This window comes from Prionailurus bengalensis, chromosome B3 (genome assembly GCF_016509475.1).
Source record: "Prionailurus bengalensis isolate Pbe53 chromosome B3, Fcat_Pben_1.1_paternal_pri, whole genome shotgun sequence".
NCBI lineage: Eukaryota > Metazoa > Chordata > Mammalia > Carnivora > Felidae > Prionailurus > Prionailurus bengalensis.
The window spans coordinates 130,934,921-130,956,107 of record NC_057355.1 but is presented as its reverse complement, the minus strand read 5'-3'; the positions used below and the strand labels follow the sequence as shown (position 1 = coordinate 130,956,107).

The 21,187-nt window shown below is 36.5% G+C and overlaps 1 long non-coding RNA gene and 1 pseudogene across 1 annotated transcript; both read right to left on the bottom strand.

Annotated features, from left to right (window-relative positions):
* Positions 1-770: 770 nt before the first annotated feature.
* Positions 771-1,698, bottom strand: LOC122467979 (annotated as a pseudogene).
* Positions 1,699-17,794: 16,096 nt separating this feature from the next.
* On the bottom strand, positions 17,795-20,850 carry LOC122467978. The gene is made up of 3 exons (XR_006293119.1): positions 20,113-20,850; positions 19,194-19,380; positions 17,795-18,027 (listed from the first exon to the last, which is right to left on the bottom strand). It is a non-coding gene; the product is annotated as an uncharacterized LOC122467978 (long non-coding RNA).
* Positions 20,851-21,187: the final 337 nt, after the last annotated feature.

Genomic DNA, 21,187 nt, shown 5'->3' with positions numbered 1-21,187 from the left:
TGATAATATTTAAAATATTCTTTAAAAAATAAAATATTCTTAAAAACTCCTTTCTAGATAAACTTAATCATGAAATTGTTTTTATCTTTTTTCCAGTGATTTTGTTAAAGATTTAATTGTAACCAATAGAATAAAAATAGCATATGTAACACATAACTCTTTAGATATAAAATTTTAATAAAGAAAATGTGAAAAATGTGAGTAGTCAATTGACTTAAAGAAATGTCAGTAATAAAAAAAAAAAGAAGAAAATTGAAAATACTTGGTCCAAAAATCAAAAAAACAAAAATATATAGGTAGAACGACATTGAATGATTAAAATAATTTTTAATGGCATAAGACTCCAATTTTATTACTTTTTTAAACTTTTAAGAAATAATTTTCTTGGTATTTACCAAGTAAGTACCTCACACAGGTAAAAAGAATGAAGACTTTCAGCTCATTTTAACCCCACTTTTGGTATTACTGGATTCAATTTGCTAATATTTTAATTAGATTTGTGAAATAATACCTATTAGAGAAATTGATCTATAGTTTTTTCTTTTAATGTCCTTGATAGGGTTTGATATAAAGATTATCCTCACTTCAAAAAAAAGGATCTAAGAATGATTTTATCTTTATTAAATAGAAGATTTTGTATTTTTCCCTTTCTTAAATATTTTGAAAGATTTGCTAGTGGAATCATCTAAATCGGGAGATTATTGTGAGATTATTAAAATAATGAACGTAATGTTCTGAAAAGAAAAAAAATGCTATTGAGATTTGTCTATTTCTCCTTTTAGTACTGTTAAGTTATATTTTCCTGAAATTGCATCATCTAAATTGTCAGATTAATATACAGTTTCAATTTTATTTATTTATTTATTTGTTTGTTTGTTTATTTATTTTCACCAATAGGATTTTTTATCTGTCACCATTAAATGTCTGAATTTCCCACAGATTCTTGGGCTTGTGGCTCAGACCCATCAGCTTGTTCAGTTTTAGCACTGGTCTCATCTCTAGTCGCTTTTCCAGAACTACTACCTTTACCAGAAAGGTCCATAAGCTTTCCCAGTTCAAACCTGGGCTTCTTCAGCATTTTTACTTTTCTAGCAAAGATATCATGGAGTGGATAAGTAGATTTATAAGCTTTTCCTATGTCTCTTTTTGATGCTGTCGGATGCTGATTGACTTTTTTTTAAGTCATTTGAACCTCTCAGGTCATGATATGCATTATCTTTTTTTCAAAATTTGGTGGACCAGTTGGAACTGAGCATAAGAAGTCTTCCAAATCTGATTGTTGCATTTTTTTAGTAAAATCAGCACAAAATACACAAGGCAAATAACCATCGGTAGTCTTAACATCAACATGAGCTTTAATCATGGTCTACCATTTTTGACCATGGAACACGTTTTGTCAGGGTTAAAACGCATGCCATGAAAATTAGTCAGACAGTTTTTGCCCTGTTCATCCTCAGCAATTTGCTTGATTTTTCTAAGTGTAACTTCATCATTCTGCAGATCAGCAAGGCTCACCTCCAAAACACTACCATTGAGGCCATCAGATGCCATTTTGCTTCCTTGAGCTCTCACGACTTGTGTTTTTCCAATATTTCTTACATTGAACATAGCTGGTGCTTTCACATCATGCCAATCTTTCTTAGAAAATGGATCAACTACTCTCTTCTGGGCTCCCTTTTGCCACCTTTCATTAGGCCCTTGCTCTGGTGGAACATATATTCTTTACATTTCTAATGTCTTTAACATCTGAATATCTTTAAGCTCTATCTTTAATATCTAATATATTTTTAAAGTTTATTTATTTATTTTGACAGAGATAAAGAGACAAAGAACACATGCACAAGCAGGGGAGAGGCAGAGAGAGGAGAGAGAGAATCCCAAGCAGGCTCCACACTGTCAGTGCAGAGCCAGACATGGGGCTTGATTCCATGACCTGAGTCGCAATGAAGAATCATATGCTTAACCAACTATGCCAGCCAAGCATAATATCTTTCTCATATCTTTCTGATAGTATAGATTTATCACTTTTCCCCCTTAATTAGTCTTACTAAATTCTTATTTATTCTGTTATGTTTTCCAAAAATTAAATTTTACTTTATTGGTTTCCTTTACAAATAGAGGGAAAGATGCTTACTTTATAATTTAATACATTTTCTTTTATATTTACTTTTTCTTTCTATTTTCTTTGACCATCTTAACTTCAAGCTGGTGCAGTCTGCCTTTCACCCTCTCTCCCAAATACTTCACAAAAATAAGTGTTGTCAAATTTAGCAAGACCACCACATTCCTATCTCCATATGAATTTTTTTTTAAGAATGTTGGAAATAGGTTGTTGATCATCATGTCGCAATTAAATATATAATATAGTGACTTAGAATATAGCCTCTGGAGGCAAAATTTCTGGGGTTGAATTCTTGCTCTGCTGTATGACCTTATGTAAATTGCTTTACCTCTCTGTGTATAGTTTTCTTTATCATTAAAATAAATATTCCAAACGTAATATGGGATTGAGTTGATACATGTAAAATTCTTAAAACAAGCCTGGCACATATTTAAATTCTTAATGTATGTTTGCTATCATTATTATATCCTCATGTTTGTTTTCATCTAAGCAGTTGTGAAAATTACAGTGCATATCCATTTCCAAAACTTGGTCACTCTCAACAGGTGGTTTTCAAACTTTCATTTATGTCTGAATCATCTGGGTTGATTTCTAATATGTTTTGGGTCCTAAACAAAATATTTTAATTTAATAACTCTGGGTAAGATTCAAAAATCATTTTTCCAATAATTACTCCAAAGTTCTCGTGTAGGTGGTTTACAGAGTACATTTTAAAATCCTTGCTGATGATGATTATCTCCTTGACCAAAACGTAGTCAGATTTTTTTCAACTATGCCTCCATCTTAGCCTATAAAGACCTGAACAAACATTACTATAGTTTGTAACAGCTCAAGTCAGTACCCTTAGGATGTCTCTAGACCCTCTTCAAGTACCTGCTTGAGCAAACTCAAGGCTGCCAAAAGAATTTACTCTGTTGCTGCCAATGTCTGAGGATAGGGCCCCTGTTTCCCAGTCTCTGTGCAAAGGGAGAGGCTTACATTTGGTAAGTGCCAGTTAGAAAACCCAGATGGGTTTCACTTGGACCACCTCCCTCTGCTTTTTGTGAGTTTTCACTTCCCTGACTGCTGGAGCCCCTGAAATTTCCACTCCCTCCTCTCTATTCTCTTTTCAAACATCCCATCACCTCTGAACAAAGAATGGAGCTCAGCACTTGCCCCTACAGTCCGTAGTTACTGAATAAAATCTGTTCTCCTTGAAATTAACATATGGTGGTGTTTATCTTTGACACTGTCCTACAATTAGCACTACTTTAATGTAATTTTGAAATAAATCGAATGATGTAAGACTCTCAAATTTTATGCTTTTCTTTTTGTTTGGTCCTGCTACTAGGTAACTATGTGCTTTATAAACCTCCCTGGTGGGGTGCCTGGGTGGCTCAGTAGGTTTAACGTGGGACTCTTGATTTTGGCTTAGATCATGATCTCGGTTTTGTGAGTTGAAGCCATGCGTTAGGCTCTACATTGACAGCATGGAGCCTGCTTGGGATTCTCTCCCTCTCTCCCTCTATGGCTACCCCTCCCCCCACTCACTCTCTGTCTCTCTTAAAATAAATAAATAAACCTAAAGAATAAAATAAACCAACCAGGTGATTGTTACTGGACAAAAATTTTAAACCCATAAAATCTAACTGTGGCCTTGTTCTTTTTTACCATTAATGTGAAGAGTTTAATTTTGAACTCATTTTTGTTCAATTTATCTATAAGCCCATCCTTATACCAGGACCATGCTGCCTTGCTTCGTGTAGATTTATAGCAAGTTTTGAAATTGGAAAATGTTAAGTGTTTGACATTATTCTCCCGTCAAGTAGTTTTGGCTACTCTGGGTCCCTTGCATTTCCCTATAAACATTAAAATATTTTTTAAAGTTTTTATTTATTTTTGAGACAGAGAGAGACAGAGCGTGAGCAGGGGAGGGGCAGAGAGAGAGGGAGACACAGAATCTGAAGCAGGCTCCAGGCTCTGAGCTGTCAGCACAGAGCCTGACTCAGGGCTCGAACTCACACTGTGAGATCATGACCTGAGCCAAAGGCAGACACTCAACCGACTGAGCCACCCAGGCACCCCTCCCTATAAACTTTAAAAACAACTTGTCAATTTCCACCAACAAAAAGGCCTGCTGGGGTTTTGAAAGTGACTTAATTATATCTATAGATCAATTCTTGACAAATTGCCATCTTAAGACATTTAGTCTTCTGATTCATGGACATGGAATGCCTCTCCATTTATTTAAATCTTCCTTCTCGCAGAGGCATTTTGTAATTTTCAGAACACAAGTCTTGTACTGCTTTTGTTAACGTTACTCCTAAATATTTTATTCATTTTTCATGCAATTGTGAATGGAATTGTTTGTCTTATTTCATTTGCAAATGTTCACTGCTAGTACAAAAATTTAATTAATGTTTCTATATTGATGTTAAATCCTGTGATCCTGATACTGACATTATTTTAAAGCTTTAGTCGTTTTTTGTGATTTATTTGGATTTTCTACATACAGAATCAGGTCATCTGCAAATAAAAAAATCTTATCTCTTTCTTTCCAATTTAGATACCATTTATTTATTTATCATTTTCTTCTGTTTTTCTGTTTTATTTCACTACCTATACACCTTCAACACATGCAGTGTTGAATAAAAGTGTTGAGAGCAGGCATCCTTGCTTTTTTTCCTGATATTAAGAGGGAAGCATTTGGTATTTTACCATTTTAAACTAAAATTTTCACTTTAGCAGTGAAACACCAAATGCTTCCCCCTAAAATCAGGAAAAAGCTATAGCTTTTTTAGCTATAGGACTTTTATAGATACTCTTTATCAGTTTTAGGAAGTTCTCTTCTATTCCTAACTTGTTGAAAATCATCATCCATGGATAAAAGATTTTTCAAAATGTATTTGTGCATTTATCAATATGATCATGAGGTTTGGTACTTTAGTGTATTAATATGGTGCATTACATTAGTTGATTTTGGGATATTTATACCAACCTTCCATTCCTGAGATAAACCTCATGTGGGCATGGTGTGCATACCATCATTTTTGTGTGTGTGGCTGGATTTATTTGCTAATGTGTTCCTGAGGATTTTTACATCCATATTCATGAGATCTATTGGCTAGTACTTTTTTCCCCTATTGATGTCTTTTGATTTTCCTCTCTGGTAGGATTACGATAGCAGTTGCCTCACAAAATGAATTAGGAAAGTATTCCCTCCCTCCTGCTCTGCTTTTTCTAAAGAAAATTTTCCATTTCTGTTACTTCTTTCTTTTTCTGGATGAGTTCAGGAGGCATGGTTATTACTTGCTTCATATAATGATTGATTAAATCATCAGTGTAGACATGGGAGCCTGGTCTTTGTGAGAAGATTTTTACTCACTAATTTAATTTCTTCATTTGTTACACATCTATTCACATATTCTTTTCTTATTGTTTTTCTTGTTGTTGTTCAGATTTATCCACATTGTCCAATTTGTTGGCAAAATGTTATTCATAATATTCCCTCTGATCTTTTTAATTTCTGTAAAATCAGTAGTGATAGCCACCCTTTTATTCCTAGTTTTGTTAATTTGTCTATTGTCTTATTTTCTTGCCAACTCTAAAAACTGTTTGACAAGTTTGTTGATTTCTGTCAATAAAATTTTGGGGATTCACTTTTATGTTATTTTTTTTGTATTTGGTATCATTTATTTCTTTTCTAATCTTATTTCCTTCTTTTTGTTTGTGTTGGGCTTAATTTGTTCTTTTATTTTCTAGCTTTGTAAAATGAACTCACAGGTTATTGCTCTGAAATATTCCTTTTCTAATGTAGGCATCTCTGTTATAAACTTTTATGTAAGCCCTGTTTTAGATACATGCCGTTAATGTTTATATATTGTGTTTTCATTTTGTTCAAAATATCTTCTGATTTCCTTTGTGATTTATTCTTGAATTCATTGTTTGTTTAGAAGTATGCTAGTTAAATTCCAAATATTTTTAAATTTCTCAAGTTCTCCTTTTTTTGATTTCTAATGTAATTCCATGGGGATCAAAGAACATATGTTGTAGGAATCCAATTATTCTAAATTTATTGAGAATTCCTATGACCCAGAACTTAGCCTTTCCTGGAGAATGTTCCATGTACTTTTTTTTCTGCTGCTATTGGATAGTGTGTTCTATAAATGTCCATTTGCTCATCTTCATCAGTAATGTCTTTTATGGTCTTATGTCTCGAGTCCTTAATAGTCTTGCTGATTTTCACTCTAGCTGAGCAGGCTATTGTTGGGAGTAGGGCATTGAATTCTCCAAATAATTTTGTTAAATTTCTTATTTCTCCTATACATTGTGTAAATCTGCTTCATGTATTTTTTAATCTTTTGCCAGGTGCGTGTGTGTTTGTAATTAACATACCTCCCAAGTGAATTGATGTTTTATAATTAGAAAGTGTCCATATTATATCTAAAAACAAATTTTTCCTAATGTCTTTTTTTTTAATATTTATTCATGTTTGAGAGGCAGAGAGAGGCAGAGTGTGAGTGGAGGAGGGGCAAAGAGAAAGAGAGACAGAATCTGAAGCAAGCTCTGGGCTCTGAGCTGACAGCACAGAGCTCGATGTGGGGATCCAACTCACCGATGGTAAGATTATGACCTGAGCTAAAGTCCGACAGTTAACTGACTGAGCCTCCCAGATGCCCCTGATTAGTTTTTAATCCATACATGCTTGCTACCATTATTGACATGGCCGGATTTATATTTACTATTTTGCTATTTGTTTCCTGTATGCTTCATCTTCTCTCCATCTCTCTCTCTCTCTCTCTTTCTCCCTCTCTCTTTCTGTCTCTCTCTTTTACTTCCTTTCTTGGTGTTATGTAGATAATTAATGTTCCATTTAAATTCTTTTCTCAAATTATTTTCTGTATTTTTTTTTCTTAGCTGTTGCTCTAGGAGTTACAGTATACTTCTTAATGGGTCAAAAATTCTAGTTTCTTTACATATCTCATCCTGTATTGTTAGCAGCTGGACTTTAAAAAAATTTTTTTAGTGTTTATTTATTTTTGAGGGGGGGGAGGGGCAGAGAGAGAGGGAGATACAGAATCTGAAACAGGTTCCAGGCTCTGAGCTGTCAGCACAGAGCCCAACCAGGGCTCGAACTCATGGACCATGAGATCATGACCTGATCCAAATTCAGACGCCCAACCGACTGAGCCACCCAGGAACCCCAAAAGCTGGACTTGTAGAATTACACTGCAGTAATATTGCAATAACTCTAGACTCTGAGTCCCATTAAGATTGATATTTTCTCCTGTTTTCATGTTTGTTTATTTGGACTAATTTGTGGCCATGTCTCTGCTCAGTTACTTGTTTCTGTTTTTGTCTTCTTTAATTCTTGTTTTTATTTTTAAGGTCAGCTTCTTTGATGTAGCTTTTGGGTCAACATAGCTTAGTTTTCATCCAGTGGTTGTTCAGAGTTTATGCTCACACACTTTGAAAGAGTAGAACTCTCACATTTTGCCCATAGATCTCTTAAAATTCAGTAGCTCATTAGGGCTCCTCTGCTCTTTTCTAAGTTTGCACACAGTGTTGTGCATGCAGCCTTTCTGGCAGTGAGCCTCCTAGTCCTGAGGCCATGGCTTGCACTCCTAGGTAGAATGTCTGGATGACAGAGCTGGGATGGGTAAGAAAAACGCCGCCCCGGACTAAACTCCCACAATCCCTCAAGGTGTTTATGGATGCTCAGTTGAGATCCTTAAAGTCATGTTTCTCATTTGTTGTATGCTTTTGGTCAATTTCCAGAGCCCTTAAATGGTTATTTTTGACAATTTGTCCAGTTTTTATCATTTCTTTTTGGAGAGATATTTTGTCATTTTCTTCAATTTGCTGTTCCAGAAGCCTCACGTTGTTCTTTTAAAGCTACTTTAGATTAAGTTGGGGATTATTTTTCCTCCGATTTTTTTCTTGGAATGAAATACAAGTATTTAAACTTTCTCAATTATATTTGAATCCCAATTGTTATCTACATTGAGGATGACAACGGTGTTTTTTCTTATAATAAAATATATTTAATTTAATCGAATAAAAATATATTTATGGTTTTTTTCTCCTCAAGTACCTTATGTATAGAAACATATCTAAACCCCTTTGACCTAATTTCAAGATGTCTTTACAAATTTATATTTTTCTGTAAAGGTTCATTTTCCTCTGATAAAAAATGTACAGAGGTGTTTTATATAAACAATATATACAAGAAAATGTCATACTATTTGAAATATTCTCAAAATTGGAATATTAAGACAGATCGCACAATTCTTAGATGAAAACTGGAAAACATTCACCAGGCTTTTTAATTTTCTGGTGAAATTTCTATCTTAGAAAAATGCCATATGGAGCTGGGGAGAAGTGTGCCTTTTATAATCAAATGCATTAATCAAACATTAATTTTTGCTAACGTGGGTAGAGAGATCGTATTATGATTCTATGTCATATGTTTGATTATACAAACAGGAGTGCAGCACAGTTCTGTCTGAAACTCTATGATTTGTTGACTAAAAGAGAAATTCTCATCATAAAAATCTCAGGAGGTCTTGTAGCTACTTAATAAAGATTGATGTCACCTTGATGTGGGTGGTGTCACTAAAGCTGATTTATACTATCAATTCTTTCTCAACTTTATTTTTTCTTAAGTAGATTCCTGTACTGTTGTTAGCATATGTAACATTCAGTCTTGTAAGAATTAGAAGCTGGAATGGTTTCAATAAATGGCTAAGAATTTTACAACTAATAATACTGTTCAAGTTCACTTTTCAAGTTCAATTATGAAGTTATTCAGTCACCCAGTTATTCAGCCATCCAGTTCTTCATGCCATTATTTGATTATGTATAACTTTAAAAAGGATAAATTGAATAAAATTTTATATTTAAATTTAAATATTGAAATACCTGGTACATTTCAAGGCACATAAAATAGGCTGAATCATTCTGGAAGACATTTTGTCCCTAAATCTCTGTAAGCCTTTTGAGCTTTTCAGAGACCAGCTTCTTCCTCACCTCCTTTAGCCATGCTTATCCTAAGACTGTCTTTCCGTATTGAAACATGCCAGCTTTTATATCATCTCCAGCAGACTTCCTTTTATTTATTAATGCATTTATGTATATCTTTATTTATGTATTTATTTATTTAAAGTTCATTTATTTCGAGAGAGAGAGAGACAGAGAGAGAGAGACAGAGAGAATCCCAAGCAGGCTCAGTGCTTTCAGCTCAGTGCCTGACACAGGCTCAATCTCAGAAATGGTAAGATCATGACCTGAGCCTAAATCAAGAGTCAGACGCTTAGCTGACTAAGCCACCTAGCCACTCTTCCAGTAGATATCTTTTTTTTTTTAATTTTTAATGTTTGTTTATTTTTAAGAGAGAGACAGAGTGCGAGCAGGGGAGGGGCAGAGAGAGAGGGAGACACAGAATCCGAAGCAGACTCCAGGCTTTGAGCTGTCAGCACAGAGCCCAATGCGGGGCTCAAATTCAGGAACCACGAGACCATGACCTGAGCCAAAGTCGGATGCTTAACCAAATGAGCCACCCACGTGCCCCCCTTCCAGTAGACTTCTTAACTAACCTGTCAGTATTGTGAATAACAGTTCACAGTTGTTTTAGAAATGAGAATTTCAGCCTCAAAATTTATTTATTCAAGGATGAAACTGGTTAATGGGACTTCTTATGTAAAGTATAATTTTAGATTCTTTCACATATTAGGTTCATTTTTTCTCATCTTCCCTGAAACAGATTCTCTACTCTTAGTGCAGAAACTGAGAGACAAGAAGTAAGCTATCCGAGGTCTGATAAATTTTCTAATTCATGCTTATCTGATTGCCAAACTCACATTCTCCCTAAGTTCATGTTGCATAATAAGTATTAGCTGAGTACTTATTATGCCCAAGTTTGTATACCAGGTTTTTTAGGTTTCTTTGTAGAGATTTCTTACTCAAATCTCTTATTCAGTAAGAAACAAAAGTTCAGATAAAAAATGATTTGAACCTGTTTTTCTGCTTATTCCAACATCACACATTTATAAAACATTCTCTGGAGCCTTATTGCTTCCCAGAAAAATACATACCAAATACTGACCTATCATTACTCAGAAAACATGAATCCAGCTTGTTTCCCTTAAGTACTGAGTGTGGGCAGTGACGTACCAGCTTCACGAGATTTTATTTTAACACTTAGATTACAACGATGGTAACAATTTTTTCATAGTTTTTCTGTATATGGGTAGAACTCTGGGCATTCGTCCTGGATTTAAAATTTACTAGCATTTCTATTTTTATGCTTAGTAAAAAAATCACCTTAAAATAAATCCGCTTCCATTTTGAATAACAAAGCCAAAGACTTATATTCCAGCTTTACAATAAAATGTGGATTTCCCTTTAACATCTTGCATTTCAAAAAGCTGAACAAGATGACACTTAGAAAGACATTCCAGCCAGCTAATTAGCTCATGGGGGAAAGTTCAACACTAGAACACTCTTTGGATGTACTGTATTTTTATTTGATTATGACCAGGATTCATTTTCATTTAATTTGCCAATATGCCTCTCAGTGTTTTATTCTTAGGTAAACAAGTGACTGTAGACATGTTGAGTCAATTACTCCTATTTTGTTCCTAAATTGGCATTAATATAGTAGCCGGATGGAAATGGTCTCATGGTTGCTGACACATTATTAATGACCAGTGAGGCAAAAAAATATTGCCGTAGCTATATTTATTTGTTTCTACCCTTGAGAGCGATGGGCTTGATCAGTCTCATGTTGCATGTTGTTTTTCCTTTTTGGAACCCACTGTCAGCATCCTTTTACTGATAGCAAAGTCAGCTTCACATCTTCCAGCTCTATTGGAGGCTGAGTCAGGGCACAGATAAAACACTTTTTAATGCCTTTGCTCCTGTTTCGGATTTCCACTAACAATGCTTCATACTTTGGGACAACATTCTAACTACAGCACACTGTAACTTTTTTTTTTTTTGATGGGATATATTCCATCAACAGGCCATATCACATCTTCATGAAACTTAATGGTCAAGTACCTGATGATCACCTAAAATAGCCTTAAATGCTTAAGACTAAAATTTCAGTATTGAAGTTAAGACTCAAGCTCTATGGCTATAAGATCTGAGATTTAGTCACAACTGTTCCACTTCATCAATGAGTTAACTTGGGCACATTACTGAATTAATTAGGCACATTGCTTAAACTTTATCTAAGATTTTTCGTCTCTAAAATGAGGGTGGTTGAGTACCAAATGAGATGTCAGTCTATATCATCAAATCAAGCTGCATGTTCCCTCTACTTGAACCTAATCCTTTGCTTACAGTAATCAGAATCTTATCTGGTTCTCAGCTTCAAGCTCTTACTACAACAAATCGCCCCTTTACTCAAGTAGCATTTGGAGTCTATGCCTCATTTTCACATATTTTCCTCCTGGGAGTGTGATCCTATGTTGCCTCCCCTGTATTACTAAAGATTCCAGTTCTGGGTGCTGTTCCTAAGAGTGTTGCATGCAAATCAGTGTTGCTGAGTGTGCTACCTAGGGCAGCCCCACCTCTGTTTAGATCCTCCCAAGTCTTTCACAACCACCATCTACCTATTCATGTATATTTATTATCATCTATATTTATTACTGGCTTTATGGATCCTTAAAAGCAGAATGTACATTTCAAGACACTTACCAATTAAAGCATCTATTGTCAATCCTTTCTTTTTTTTATATTAAATATAATTTATTGTCAAATTGGTTTCCATACAACACCCAGTGCTCATCCCAACGGGTGCCCTCCTCGATGCCCATCACCCACTTTCCCCTCTCCCCCACCCTCCATAAACCCTCAGTTTGTTCTCAGTATTTAAGAGTCACTTATGGTTTACCTCCCTCCTTCTCTGTAACTTTTTTTTCCCCTTTCCCCTCCCCCATGGTCTTCTGTTAAGTTTCTCAGGATCCACATATGAGTGAAAACATATGATATCTGTCTTTCTCTGACTGACTTATTTCTCTCAGCATAATACCCTCCAGTTCCATCCACGTTGCTACAAATGGCCAGATTTCATTCTCATTGCCAAGTAGTATTCCCTTGTATATATAAACCACATCTTTATCCATTTGTCAGCTGAGGGACATTTAGGCTCTTTCCATAATTTGGCTATTGTTGAAAGCGCTGCTATAAACATTGGGGTACAAGTGCCCCTGTGCCTCAGCACTCCTGTATCCCTTGGATAAATTCCTAGCAGTGCTATTGTTGGGTCAATCATTTCTAATACATGTTCAGGCTTAAAACCCCAGCATTATTTTAAATGACTTATAAAGGTATTGTCTCATGTGACTCTGTGAAGTGTCCCCATTTTTATTTATTATCCCCATTTTTCAGATAGGAACGCTTAATCACAGTAGGTAGAGGAGCCAGGATTTAGAATTTAAAACTCTGACTCCTGAGGTCATACTCTTCACCATTCTGTGTCCCTGTGGCCATGAAACTAACTGCCTCCAACTCAAGACTCCTGCAGACCTCCCATTTCCAGACTCCTTGAGTGTTTCCCAGATCTCCGGTTGAAATACTCTCTGAAGTATAATTAATACTTTTGTGCTTCTTTGCAGAATCTGACTGAGGCTGATGCTCTGTGTCACTTGGCTTCTTCCTCTTCACTATCCTGATTCTGAACTCTTGTGGGTCTCTCCCAGAGCATTTCCTTAGTAAATCACTTGCACGCAATCCTCATCTCAGGCTCTGCTTATGATAAACACAAACTTAGCACAAATAATTAATAATTAGAGAGGACTTTTGAGGGAAAATAGAGAAAATGATTTATGAAGAAGACACCAAACAATCATATGATTTCGACACCAAATATGTCATGATAAAGGTATTCCATTTTCCTTGTTGTATCTAAGAGAAATTAACAATAATTCATTAATAATATCAAAAACCCATTTAGTGTTCAAATTTCCACTGTCTCATTATGTTTATTCATTTTTATGTGTTTGAATCAGAGCCCACATAAAATTCGAATAATGTAATTTGTTGATGTTTCTTTAAGTTTCTTTTGTAAGTTCTGCCCAACTTATTTATCCTTGTGATTTATTTGCTGGAGATAAGGTTGTTTGTCCTGTTACATTCCCCACAGTCTGCACTGTGTTGATTATATTTCCATGGCACAGATTAGTATATTCCTCTGTAAATTGCTAACTGTTTATAGAGGTCTGATCTGATTCATTTTTGTTTCTTCTGGCAAGGCTGCTTCGCTGGTAGGTGGTACGCCCTTCTATCGGAAAACACATAATGTCTACTTTTTTGTGTGTTCACAATTGTTGATGATCAGTACCTAGATTCATTTATTCAAACAGAAGTTTCAAAGTGATAATTCTATTTTTTATAGTGCCTTCTTTATCAGATTAAAATCTCTATAAAGGGGAAAAAACCCTTCATCTACCTGGTTTACTAGTTTTCTACTTATCAAAAAGGTCATAGAAATGCCTGATCTTTCATTTACCAGTTTGAAAATAATGAGTTTGGGTTTTTATACAATCTCCCAGTGATGACCAGTGTGTTTTCTTTGTTCATTTTGTGTTTGTTATGAATTTATGTATTTAATCATTCTTAATGTATTTCATCCATAGCATTTGTTATTCTTAGCAATGTTCAAATTGTCTTATCTTTGACCAGTGAGACTGTCTTCAAATCGACTCTCAGGTACTTTTGGATAACATGCTTAATTTCTGATAATACAAGATGTTCCAGGTACATTTCCTGCCCCAGACTTGTAATCACCTATTTCTCTAAGACACCCTGTCTCTTTTCCAGGTACATGTAACTTAAACCCTTTCATGAGTTGCTCCCATTCTCCTAAAAATGAAAAATCTCCTCTTAAAGGTAATGGATGACCCTACAGTTTTAATCCAGTGGCTCTCCCTTAGCCATTCTCTAGGATTTCCTTTAGAATTTTCTCCTTTGGAACTTTTTAATGTTGACACTCCACTTTTTTTTTTCTCTATTTCTTAATTATACTCCGTTACGCTATTTTTTGTTAATCTCTTTCTCTTTTCGTTCACTAAGCATAAGTGAATTATACACATACACATATGTGACATGTATTTATATATCCCCTAAAGGAGGTAAATAGGAATTGCTGGTATCTCTGGGTATTGAAGGGAGGGCTCAGTTCTTTTCACAAGTATGCAATAGGCATTGAGAACATACTATATATCAGCAATAAATCCATGAATAAAACAGAGGTTGTGTTTGAGTGTCAGAAGACAGAGAATTAAGCAAAAGAAATATACGTATATACAGTTGGTAATTGCCATACAGAAAATTATAGTTTTAGAAATGGACTTCAAGTACCCAGGTGGACAGTAAGCTCAGAAGTCCTCTCTGAAATGTTGAAATATAACCTGAGTCCTGAGGAGGTGCTGGAGCATGCATATACCTATGTAGAGGAGAGCATGCTGGGGAGAGGAAATAGCAAGTGCAAAGGCCCTGAGGAAGATGTGTGCCTTGCACGTTGGAGATGCAGTGAGAAGTCACCTGTGGCTTGAGATAAATGAACTCAGGAAGAGTGGGATTTAAGATCAGAACAGCAAGGAGTGGGGGAAGCAGAACATATAGCACCTGCCCTATAAACCATGAGAACTTTGGCTTCTACTGAGTGAGTGAGAACTCTCTGAGGTCATTGAGCAGACAAGTGATGTAATGTAACTTAACAAATCGAAGGGATCTCTTGGGCTGACATGTGGCAAGTAGACTGTAAAGGAGCAAAAGGAGTAGCAGGGGGACTTGTTAGCAGTTATTGCAATAATCTCGGCCAAAGAGCAGAGCATTAGCAGTGCTGGTGGTTAAGAAGTAGAGAGATTTGCCTAATTGAGAACTCATTCCCTGCCAACACCAGAACCTGGCATGTTGCCCTGATGTGCCAGTGGGAGCCAATTACACTGTGTCCAGGAGGCACTACATTTTATTCTTTCCAATTAACCCATTCTTGTGTCCTCACACAAGCTGTATTCTGATGAATACAGACATGCCCACCTTAGTCAGAGAGTTTTGACCACAACTCTGTAATCACCATTTGGATGCACCAGAATACAACACATCTCATGCCATAAGCAAGCTGCAGTCTATAGACATAATTCTTTCGACTGCAGTTGCTAATGACCTACCTGATGGCCACCCAGCTCACCTTGTCCTTCAGATGTACATTCGAGATTCTCTCTTCCTCATTCCTCCTGCAATCCCTCAACAATTAGGAACTTCTACATCTTATTCCTCATCTTTGATACTTTCAATCTGTTCGTTCAGAAATTCAGAACATTGAACTTTGCATTAGAAACTGCCAGATTACTCTTTATCATCTCATTCTGGACTGCAGAGAAAATGGTTCAAAATTACTTTTTTTTTAATATATGAAATTTATTGTCAAATTGGTTTCCACCAATTTGGTTTCCACCACAACACCCAGTGCTCATCCCCAAAAATGCCCTCTTCAATACCCATGACCTACCCTTCCACCCCCCATCAACCCTGAGTTTGTTCTCAGTTTTTAAGAGTCTCTTATGCTTTGGCTCTCTCCCACTCTAACCTCTTTTTTTTTCCTTCCCCTCCCCCATGGGTTTCTGTTAAGTTTCTCAGGATCCACATAAGAGTGAACACATATGGTATCTGTCTTTCTCTGTATGGCTTATTTCACTTAGCATCACACTGTCCAGTCCCATCCACGTTGCTACAAAGGGCCATATTTCATTCTTTCTCATTGCCATGTAGTACTCCATTGTGTATATAAACCACAATTTCTTTATCCACTCATAAGTTGATGGACATTTAGGCTCTTTCCACAATTTGGCTATTGTTGAGAGTGCTGCTATAAACATTGGGGTACAAGTGCCCCTATGCATCAGTACTCCTGTATCCCTTGGGTAAATTCCTAGCGGTGCTACTGCTGGGTCATAGGGTAGGTCTATTTTTAATTTTTTGAGGAACCTCCACACTGTTTTCCAGAGCGGCTGCACCAGTTTGCATTCCCACCAACAGTGCAAGAGGGTTCACATTTCTCCACATCCTCTCCAGCATCTATAGTCGAAAATGTTTCAAAATTAGACTAAAGTTTATGAGTAAAGTACAAGTTATGTCATGAATACCAGGGTCATATGATGACTTTTATTATTCTATCTCCTCAACCTTGGCTTAAGAGTCCTTAAATTGGACCAATTGGGCAGGAATTCTAGAAAATAATTTCCCAGGAGAAATAGCAAACTAATAAACAAAGGTGGTTTGCCTTCGGATAATTACTAAAAAAGGCACAAATCACCTATTATCACCCTGAAATGAAACCCACCAATTCAAAATAATAATAATAATAATATAATAAGAAAAAGACTGACATAAAGAGTTGTCAAGAATACTTTTTATCTGAAGTGAGTAGTTCTCAGACATCTTAAATAAGTCCATAAAACTGATAATAAAACAAAACATACACACACACACACACACTCACATACATTCAGGTAAATGATATAAAATACTGTTATTGAAAAGCATGTATGAGGGCTGCCTCAGTGGCTCAGCTTGTATTTGTTGACTCTTGGTTTTGGCTCAGGTCATGATCTCGCAGTTTCATGGGTTCAAGCCCCACATTGGGGTCCATGCTGACAGCAGGGAGCCTGCTTATGATTCTCTCTCTCCCTTTATCTCTGCCCCTCCCCTACTCACACTGTCTCTATCTATCAAAGAAGAAAAGCATGTACTCGGTAGTTTTGGTGATTCAACCACCATAAGCTCATTCTACCTCTAATGCAGATGGAAGGAAAGCAGGGACCCACATATACCCTTGTCTACCTTGAACTCTGAAGTCATAGATCTTAAAAGGTGATGTATTCTGGTTCAGAAAATCCCAGATCCTGACTCATTTTATTTTTCCATATTCCTGACTACATGTATAGGGCAGGAAAAAATGTTAACTCTTGTGATAACCAAGCCTGGGTCAGAGAAGAGAGGGGAACAGAGTAAAGATTATTGGTAGAGAGTTGTGTAGGATAATAAAGCAGCCAACTCTATGGAAGTGTGGGAAGTCAATCATCTTGACCTAGTATTATTCAGTCTGCCTTTTGTCTTATTGGCCTGTATGTTCTTTGAATGAAGTGGGCATCTAATGTAGTCTGAGAACTACTCCCTGCTTCTGCCATACAAAGTGCTTTTGCAGTTTGGACAGCTAACCATGGTCCTGAGAATGCAGGTGCAACAGAACAGTGGTGCCACACAATTTGGATTAAATCCCCTGATTAGTGAGGCTTTCACAGTGATCCTTGTGTTTCCCAATATTAGATCATGACCTGAACAGCCCTTTGGTGAGGCTGCAATGGCCAGTCCACTTTGTTGCACTTTTGATCCAGGCAACTCTTCGGTACCATATGGTATAATTAACACGTTTGGGCAAAGTAACAGCTATTCAATTCAAACTAGCTTACTCAAAAAGGAGGAATGTACTAAGGAGATTCTTGAATTCAGAAACCAATGAAAGGAAAGTATTGGGGCTTCAGAAATTAAGGGATCCGAGGATTCCAACAATGTTAGGACTTTTTCTCTATTTTTCTCTGCTCCTTTCCAAGCATCTCTTTTCTCAGCCCCTTTCATTTGTAGAATATCTTCCCCCATTTAAGTTCATGAAGCAGAAAACATGGCTGTGGGTGGTTTCTTTATTGCACATATTGTGATTCAAACATCCGAGGAATTAATACTCCAGCTTCTTCGGCTCAAGTGCAGAAATCTTGATGAAGTGTCTCACAAGTTCAGCTTATGGTTGGTTCCCAACCACTGAAACAACCATCTGGGGTGGCTCAGTGGTGTTGGTGGCCTGGGTGTTCCTACTACCAGCCAATTTTGAAGCCTGTGTCTTACTAGAAGATCAATTAACTCTGTCCAAGAAAAGAAGACATGGTGTGATATGGCTACTCCTGCTTCAATAATGAAATTGGGGAGAAAAATTAAATTCCTAGAAAAAAAAGGTGCTGCAGGAAAACTAAAATAACTGTATATTCTGTTTGCTCCCCTATGTACATGTTCTTCCCCCCTTTGTATATTACATACTATACCTTCCCAGTATGTCTTCTTAAATGCAGAATTGTCGCTCTTACCCACCCCCACCCCCACCCCCTGCACATACATGCTTAGGCATGCTGTAATGTGCATAATTGTGAATCTTCATGTCCAGAAAATTTTGGAATGACTTGATGTCATTGTAATACAACATACTCTTTATTTTTCCTACATATAAAAAGAAATAAGCATACTGCAAAAAAGAAATGTAGCAACTGTTTGTAATGATTAAGAAGAAATAATTCTTAACTTAATAGTATTGGTTTAGGAAAAGAGCCAAACAATAGATAAATAGGATACCTCTTCAGAAAAATAATTAAAACAAGGACCGTAAAGATTAATTTCCCATTTTTATTATGTGTAGATATACTAAAATGTATGTTCATACTCTTTAGCATATCTGTATTGGCTGAACATCTCTTTCCATTAAAATTAGTTTTCCAAGGACATGCACTACATTATTGAAAGTTGCCTTTTTGATATAGATTCTTCTCCAAAATAATTTTATAGTTGCTAAGCAGTCAATTGCCAACTGCATACTAAAATATACATAATGTAAATGGAGGCAAGAAACAGGAGTAGGCAAACGTGAGGAAGAAACACAATCATTTCTATTCAGTCGGAAAAGGAATGAGTGGCTGGCAAGGTAAGAGCGCAGCAAAGTTATGCCACCACCAGCCTGGTATTGTTGCAAAACTTCTTTCTTCTCAATAACAGAACTCTTGTCATGCAATCTTGGGACAGCTTTTAGCAGCAACATATTTGATCTTCACCCTGACTACCATCACATTTATGATGATCTTATTCGGGCCAACGACTGGCCCAGGTGTGTTATTTTCAGGCTGGGATGTTTCCACGTGTACCACTACATTTACAGCATAAAGGAACACCCAATATTCCTATTAAGACGTAGATGATACAAGTTCATTGCAGGTGAGGCATTAAATTATGCAAAACTCTCTGTCTAGAGTTGGTGACCACATACCATTTTGGGGCTGATCCTTATTCCTTCCAATGATCACTAATAATAGATTGCTTCCTGCTGGTCCCCTTAATTGTGGAGGTCTAGGGCTAGCTGGCATCAATTGCTTTGAGGAAGGGTGAAATGAAGCATTTCATGACATGAACAGGACAGATCGAATCGAATCCCCTTTGGTTGACAGAACAGGACCCTAGGAAGGAGGCACATCCATTTGTATGAGTGAGAAAATGACAGAATAAAAACTGGAAACCACAGTGGGAAGAGAGGAGTCCTGACTGGTGATTCAGGGTCAGACCAGGGCCTGTAGGCTCTTAGAAGAGACTGGATATGACCCTGTATGTGGCTTATGGTGAAACCCTTCTGGAGAGAGACCCTCTATACCATGGTTGAGTTTGTGGTTTTGTGGATAACATGTATGTATTGATATATGCACCTTAGTTGAAGGAGTACATCAGGGAATTTGAATATGCATATAAGAAACTTTTAAAAATACTGTTGACCCTTGAACAAAATGGGTTTGAATTATACAAGTCTACTTATGGATGCATGCATATGTATCCATTGATTCTTAGTTTTCAAATAATCAGAATTTATTGAGAAAAACACACACTTTGGAGTGAAGGATTAAGATTTAAACACCAATTTTACAAACTCCAGGCAATTAGACAAATTACGTGAACTTTCTGCCTTAATCTAACCCACAAGTTTATTGTGAGGATCAGATGTGCTGTTATAGAATCACACATGCATGTAAGTTAAAGTAATACACTGGACTGTGAATTTTTATCTGTCTCTAGCGGCCAACTTTGTATGAATAAGGTTTTATCAGATTTGTTTTGGAGTTCCAATGTGCAGTAGTCTCTCACTATTGTTTACTGAGTAAATAAAATTGGCTTCTCAATAGAAAAAAAGCAGGACTCACCCTTAATACACAATTTTCATTAAATCAAGATCCATTTATTAGTTGGTAGTTAGAAATATCCTTGTCACTAATGCTGAGCCTCAGGACATTATAACAAATATTCACCATTTCTTTATTATTGATTCTTGGTTGCATCAGATAACAAGAGTTCCACTGGAAAGAATGAATGATAAAGTAAATTTCATAATTTATTCTACAAAGGGAACGGGCATTCATTTTTCTGGTTTGAGAGAAACATGAATATTTTGTATCATAGAAGAAAGACTTGCACCAGGCAAAGATGCTTTCAGTGTCATGCCTAAAGCCTCAGCAATAATTAATGGTAGATTTGGAATACGAAATGTATTATGTCATGTCTTATGCTGTGTAAGAGGTTGAGATACTGGATTGAAGGTGTCTTGACATAAAGATCAAAACAAAGACTAGGCGTGAATGGGTGTTTGTGTGTTACTCGAGAGCAATATCCAGCTGTTGGTGGTCATTACTGTTACTGCAGCCCTTATCACTCTGCCCCCTCTCTAATCCAGTGGGTCAGTACATGTGCACAATGGATGCTCTGGTTCATCAATCAGTCCACATTCTTCAGTCTATGCTTCTCCCCTAGTCCGTCTGCTCCTGCTGATCATTCTCCCTGGCATCTACTTCTTCTGGTCCACCGAACACAAGCAGAGGTAAAATTTAATTAATATGTTAATTGCCTTTAATTAATATATCAATATGCTAATTTACACTGAAATTTTTTTTTAGTACTTATTTTGAGAGAGAGAGAGAATGAGAGAGGATGAACAGTGGAGGGGCAGAGAGGCAGGGAGGGAGAGAAAGAATCCCAAGCAGGAGATGCACTGTCTCTGCAGAGCCCGATGGGGGAGCTCAATCTCACCAACTGCAAGATTGTGAGCTAAGCCTAAATCAAGAGTCAGATGCTCAGACACCCAGGCACCCGGTTAGCTGATGTTTTAACTAATATCAATTTAACAGTTTGAATCAAGGATATCTGCTTGGTTAAAAACTTTTTCCTGGTCCCATAACTAGCACACATGTACTTATTTATCAGAATCCAATGTGACTGATAAAA